Source organism: Danio aesculapii, chromosome 7, assembly GCF_903798145.1.
Source record: "Danio aesculapii chromosome 7, fDanAes4.1, whole genome shotgun sequence".
Taxonomy (NCBI): domain Eukaryota; kingdom Metazoa; phylum Chordata; class Actinopteri; order Cypriniformes; family Danionidae; genus Danio; species Danio aesculapii.
In genome coordinates this window covers 18,095,528-18,102,081 of record NC_079441.1, presented here as the reverse complement: position 1 = coordinate 18,102,081, position 6,554 = coordinate 18,095,528, and positions in this window count along the sequence as shown.

The window sequence follows — 6,554 nt, the reverse complement described above, 5'->3', positions numbered from 1 at the left end:
GTAGTGGGGTGATATAAACCCAACAAGTGTCTTTTTTTAAATTTCCGGACGTTAAATTTGGATGTAACATTGTTCCAACTCTCTGTGATTTCTATAAGTTTAACGTTTTTAAAACAGAACGTGTTTGTTATAAAGACAGTAAAATCGCTATGTAATAACCGCTATAATCACCAGTAAATTCTAATATGTGTGTGGGGGGGGGGGGGGTGTATTTGTGTAAGATAAACTCCACCACAAATACATGAAATAAACTTACTTAGTATTTTTGACTAATGAGTTGGATTTTTGCTTCATCGGTGTCTGTCTCTGTCACTGACTGCTGTTTATCTGAAATAGCGCAGGAGAAGCAAACACGCATGTGGGAGTGTTGGGCAGGGAGAAGCAGCTCATTTGCATTTAAATCTACAGGCTACAAAAAACGCTACACTGAACTCAAGACACTAAAAAGGGCTAATTCTGGAGACTATAATAAATTATCTTATTGGTATTTTGAGTTGAACCTTTACAGACACATTCTGGAGACTCAAAGGCTTATCTTACATCTTGTAAGGGGTAAAATAGGTGTCCTTTAAATAAGTAGTTTGAACAAATAGCAAATTTTTTAAGTGTATTATTGAAAAGCTTAAAGGAAATAAAGCATGCACTGACTACAATTAAATCAGTTATTAATATTTGATCAGTTCTCCCTTATATTTGATTAGCAGTCTTTCTCCTGCACATTTCTCAATAGGCTTGTTATCTAATGTTATCACAAATCAAACAATTGAAATGTGGAGCACATATGCTCCACATCAAACACACAATGCACAATATTCTTACCTTGCTGAAAACCAGATAATGTTAAATTGTATTTTAGTCATTTTCTACCAGTTATCCGTACTGTTGTTTGTTTAGTGCGGTAAAACTACAGTATCAAGTCAAGTCACACTCAAAAAAATATTTTTGTTGCTTTTTCAAACTACTTACTTAAAATAAGCTCAAACAACATAATTCCCGAGATTTTTTGGGCACAACTTAATTGTTTTATGTTCAATTCACTTGTTTTGTAATGTGTTAAATTAACTTAATCGATTTGTGTTGACACAACATGAATGAATTGTGTGGAACCCAGCATTTTATACAGTACAAGTTGAGCTTTATGGTCATTAAACTACATGTGTCGACATACAGTGGAACGAAAGTTGTGTCTCACAGGACCATGGTGCTACATAAATAATCATAAACATGAACACAATATAGATGCAAAAGCTGTTTAAACCTATATGGAGCGATAATCTAAGTAACTACACTAACTAACTATGCATATACTATATTAACATATAAGACAGACTATACAAGTAATTGTACATAATACAGAACAATGTTGTGCAAGATATTGTGGCATAAAAGAGATATTTTATGGTTGAAAAGGATAAGTAGTCCAACATGATTTGTGGCACATTCATAAACATTGTTTTCCTCAATGAGTCAGGTAAAGTGTCTGGTGCATTTGGAGAGAAGAGTGTTTCTGCAGGTGGTTTGTCAAACCCACTCACTTGTGTGAGGCACACTTCAGAAATGATATGGAGTGATTGTGAGAAAGTGTCTGATGCAAAACAGGTGCAAGTGTCTGGGAAAGTGTCAGAGAGATGAAAGAGTGTGTTTTTTGCAGCTGGTTTGTCAAACCCACTCACCTGTGTGAGGCACACTTTAGAAATACAGCATTTTTTTTGCTAATGATATGGAGTGATTGTGAGAAAGTGTCTGATGCAAAACAGGTGCAAGTGTCTGAGAAAGTGTCAGAAAGATGAAAGAGTGTTTTTTGCAGGTAGTTTGTCAAACCCACTCACGTGTGTGAGGCACACTTCAGAAATTCAGAAAGTTTTGTTTTCTAGAGATATGGAGTGATTGTGAGAATGTGTCTGGTGCAAATGCGTAAAACTGGAGCAAGTGTCTGGGAAAGTGTCAGAGAGATGAAAGAGTGTGTTTTTTTACAGTTGGTTTGTCAAGCCCACTCACCTGTGTGAGAGGCACACTCAGAATTGCAGAATGTTTTGAGGTTTTTGTGTGTGTGTATATGTTCAGTTTAGGTTGCCATTGTAATATTGCAATATTTTTTTCTCTGACACTTTCCCAGACACTTGCACCAGTTTGCGCATTTCCACATCAACATTAATATAAAAATAAAAAGTCATATCATTTTGATGACAGAACTCAGTTAACTTACACACACCCAATTAAATTCAATTCACCCTTATTGTATAGCGCTTTTACAATGTAGATTGTGTCAAAGCAGCTTCACATAAAAGGTCATAGTAAATTGGAACAGTGTAGTTCAGTTTTAGTGTTTAAGTTCAGTTCAGTTTAGCTCACTTCAGTGTGGTTTAATAATCACTACTGAACTCTCATTGAATGTTATAAAGAGGGTATATGGCACAGATTGGGTGTCTGAAGTCTTCCTCATCTTGTGTCTATTTGGAGAAATGTTTGAGAGGGATAATGGTTCAGACCAGCCATTTCCTCTCTAGAGTCTTCAGCTTTGGCCTGATGGTCACGTAGAGTTTCAGAGGACAGATATGATCAAGACAAGATGTTAAACTCAAGCACACAGTCAAAGGATTATTAGAGAAACCAAGAGAAAGACAGTAAATAAAGTCTGACATGAGAGATCATTTTAATTCATTCTGAAAGATCTTTTTTGAAGATCTGAATTTGCATATGTTATTATTATTATTATTGCTACTACCACTACTACTTGTACTACTACTACTACTACTATTATTTATCATAAATATTATTATACACTATAGCACATTTACACTATTATTATACATCACTACTATTGCTACTACCACTACTACTATTGCTACTATTTAATTCAATGTAGATCATTTGTTTTTTTTCATATTGTACCAAATTTTAACTTGTAACTGTATATAAATGTTCACTTTATATTTTTTGTAAAGGTGTAAATAAATTAAAGATACTATTTTAGTGTGTATTAAGGTTGTTTGTAGAAAAAAAAAGGAATTCTAAAGTCAAAACAATTAAATGTAATAAAGCTTTAAAGGGATAGACCACCCAAAAGTAAAATATTGCACACTATTTTTACACGTTTGAAAGTTTTTTGAAAGAAGTTATTTTGAGGAATGTTGAAAACTAGTAGCTATTGACATCTATAGTAGGAAAAACTACTATCAAAGTCAATAGCTACTAGATATGTTCCCATCATTTCTCAACAAAAGGAAGAAATTCAACAGATTTGGAACAATAATATTCATTTTTATCAACTATCATCATTTTTCCTATTATCCTTCAAACCACAATGTGTTTTAAATGATATATATAATACAAATTTAAGGTAGAATAAAAATGTACTCACTTATTCTGTTAGATATTTTACAATAAAGTAAATGTGCATTGATCTGTTACACCGAATGACAACAGTTCACCCATATTTTATTTGTATTTTCACTTGTTTTATTGGAGACATTAAAGTAGACACTTTACTTGCATTTAATATGCTTTCTGTGCATATAACATCACTTTTGTAAATGTAATTAAATGTGGACACCAAGAGACATTTTGTCTTTGTCCCTTGTGTATTATAGTACACAGAGATTTGAGCTAAGCTGTAATCCAAGCAGAGTTCAAAGGGTTGACAAATAAAACAACAGACATGCAGATTACAGTCTTGAGGATTATCCAGCTGCTTTACCATTGGTGATTCAATCAAAAGCAGGGGGTTAAACAATAAATTCATCTATCAAAATGCGACCGCAGACAGCTAAGCATTCTTTTTTCTTTTTGAGGACAAGTGATATGCCAAGGATTAAGTTGCCTGAGGCGATAAATAAATCCCTCTTTCTCTCTCTCTCTTTACTACTGGCACCATATGTCATTCCAATATGGGACATGCACAGCAGGCATCCCAAAATACTGTATTGCTCCAGGACACCCTGACATCTGTGGCAAGCCAGTTTAACATTTATTTCTGTAAACTATCTCTCTTTTTATTACTGCCATTTGTCTCTAAAGTATTCATTCATTCATTTTCCTTCGGCTTAGTCACTTTATTTATCAGGGGTAACCACAGCGGAATGAACCGCCAACTTATTCAGCATATGTTTTACACAGCGTATGCCCTCCATGCTGCAACCCATCACTGGGAAACATCCATACACACTCATACACTATGGCCAATTTAGTTTATCCAATTCACCTATACCGCATGTGTTTGGACTGTGGGTGAAACTGGAGCACCCGGAGGAAACCCACATCAACATGCACACAGAAATGCCAACTGACCCAGCTGGGACTTGAACCAGTGACCTTCTTCCTGTGAGGCAACAGTGCTAACCACTGAGCCACCATGCCACCTTTCTTCAGTTTAAATAAAACCAATTAAAACTATTGGCCAGACACATTAAACTACTAAACAGAGGATATTAGCATGAGAGCACTCAATAAAAGCGGTAATGGGAGTAGATAGTTCTGTAGGTGTTTCTACTGAAAAACTGACTACTGCTAGCCTTAGTAAATCGCATTGCATATTTAATTACTCTCCTACCATACATGCTGCATCTAAAAGGGAGACTCCTACTAATGCATATGCAATGAAATCAGCCACAAAACTATTGTTTCCACACCTTTTAAGTGCTAATGTTCACTGTATAGTAAATCATGAAACAAGTTTTTCAGTGTTAAACACTAGTGATTTGTGACTGTTTATTCAACAAATAACCACTCAAGTTTTGGTCTCACACATTAATACATTCATTTTTATGCATTACTTGTATTTAGTCATGTGTGTAGTGACTATATCTATTCCAAAAAGCAATTACAAATGTCTATTGAACAGTCCAGCAATTATCTGTTCCATCTGTGCTTTTTAGTTTTACTTGTCGGTTTTATTTATACTGTTATATGCGAATGTGATTAAGAGCCTGTCATATGCAGTGTGTGAATTATACATTGGTGATCAGGGGGGGTCATTTCGGTACGTTTGTGTAATACATGCTTCAGTCATTTATGTATTTATTTCTAATAAGCCTATTAATAAAACATAAGTTTTCAGTGTTTTGAAGGATATTTAGTGTACTCTGACCCACAGTATCCTCTGATTAGCTATTTCAGACATTACTGTAGGTCCAACTATACAAACTGCATCTAACTGGACTTTTCTTTCAGGATATATGTAGATACAAACTTCTCTTGAACACTTACAATGTCTATCTGTGCTTTAGATCTGCCAGTCTCAGACTGTTAAATTGAAATTTTTCTATAGACTGATTTCTGCAATTATGCTTTCACAATGGTATGAACCGTTATAGGGTGGTCAAATGTATATTTAAATGATCTATTTTTTTAATTACTAACATTATTATTTAAAATACAGATCAGAATAAACTATTTCTCAGTATTAAAGGGCTGACCACCCCATACATCTTGTTTTGATGTCCTTCAGGGGGGATCAAGCGTTAATTAAGGGGGTCAATCCCCCCTAAACCCCCCTGTAATTCGCACCCTGGTCATATCTAATATTTTCAATTTTTAATATATCTAATTTTTCCCAGGATTCTCTTGCATTTTACAACTCTATCCCGCTATCATATTGTAAAAGTATTTTCCCGTATTTCTCTCGTATTTTTAATCTTTATATGAAGGGTGGCAATAAACATCAAAGAGCCGATCCTCCCTAAACTCTTACTCTTAAATCTGAATCTGTTCTGCGCTTGATTTTATTTAGGCATGAAACCACTTTGAAATAAATATAAAAATGGCAGGATTCCCTTCCTTTTTATTACAGGTGCCGTTTTCCCTCCTATGCAATCCTCAAAACAGTCAGTTCATGTAGCGTGACTGTCAGACGTGCTCCATAGTGAGCTGTAGCAAAATGGTTTCTATACACACGATTTGAAGCGGAGTGAAAGTGGTCACTCTGGGTTTTAGGTGCATGTTTGAACAGACATACATGTACAATAATAATATCTAAACATGTCGATCTTGGTGGGTTTTCTTTTAAACACTACAAATTTTGTCTTAGATGAGCATAAACATTTAGGAAATCAATCACATGCTTTCATTATAGATCTGTGCATTTTTAAAGTTACACCTCTGTTATTTAATGTAATCAAACGAAAGCAGTTCATTCGCTACTCTTTAATCATTAATGTTATACAATGAAGAAAAGGTTAATGAGATTTGATAACTTGATTTAAATACTAAGCTATTAATTTGAATAGGCTAAACAGTTTGGTTATTTATTTGCAGCCTTTTCTAATAATAATGATAAGTCTAATGTAAAAAAACATATTACTGACCATTTCAGTTGTTTATTTACAATGAAACAGCTCCAGATGAACATATTTATACTGTACATCTGCTAAAATAAATGCAAGTTGGTGTAATGGACGTTTTTTTTATTATTGCATAAACCATCAGGAACAAACATACAATACAATATAAAAGATGAAACATAAAAACTAATATAACAATGATAAAAATAAAAATATATATATAAATAAAAAAATGTAATTCAATTAAATACACAAAGCATAGTGTACAGCTTTTCT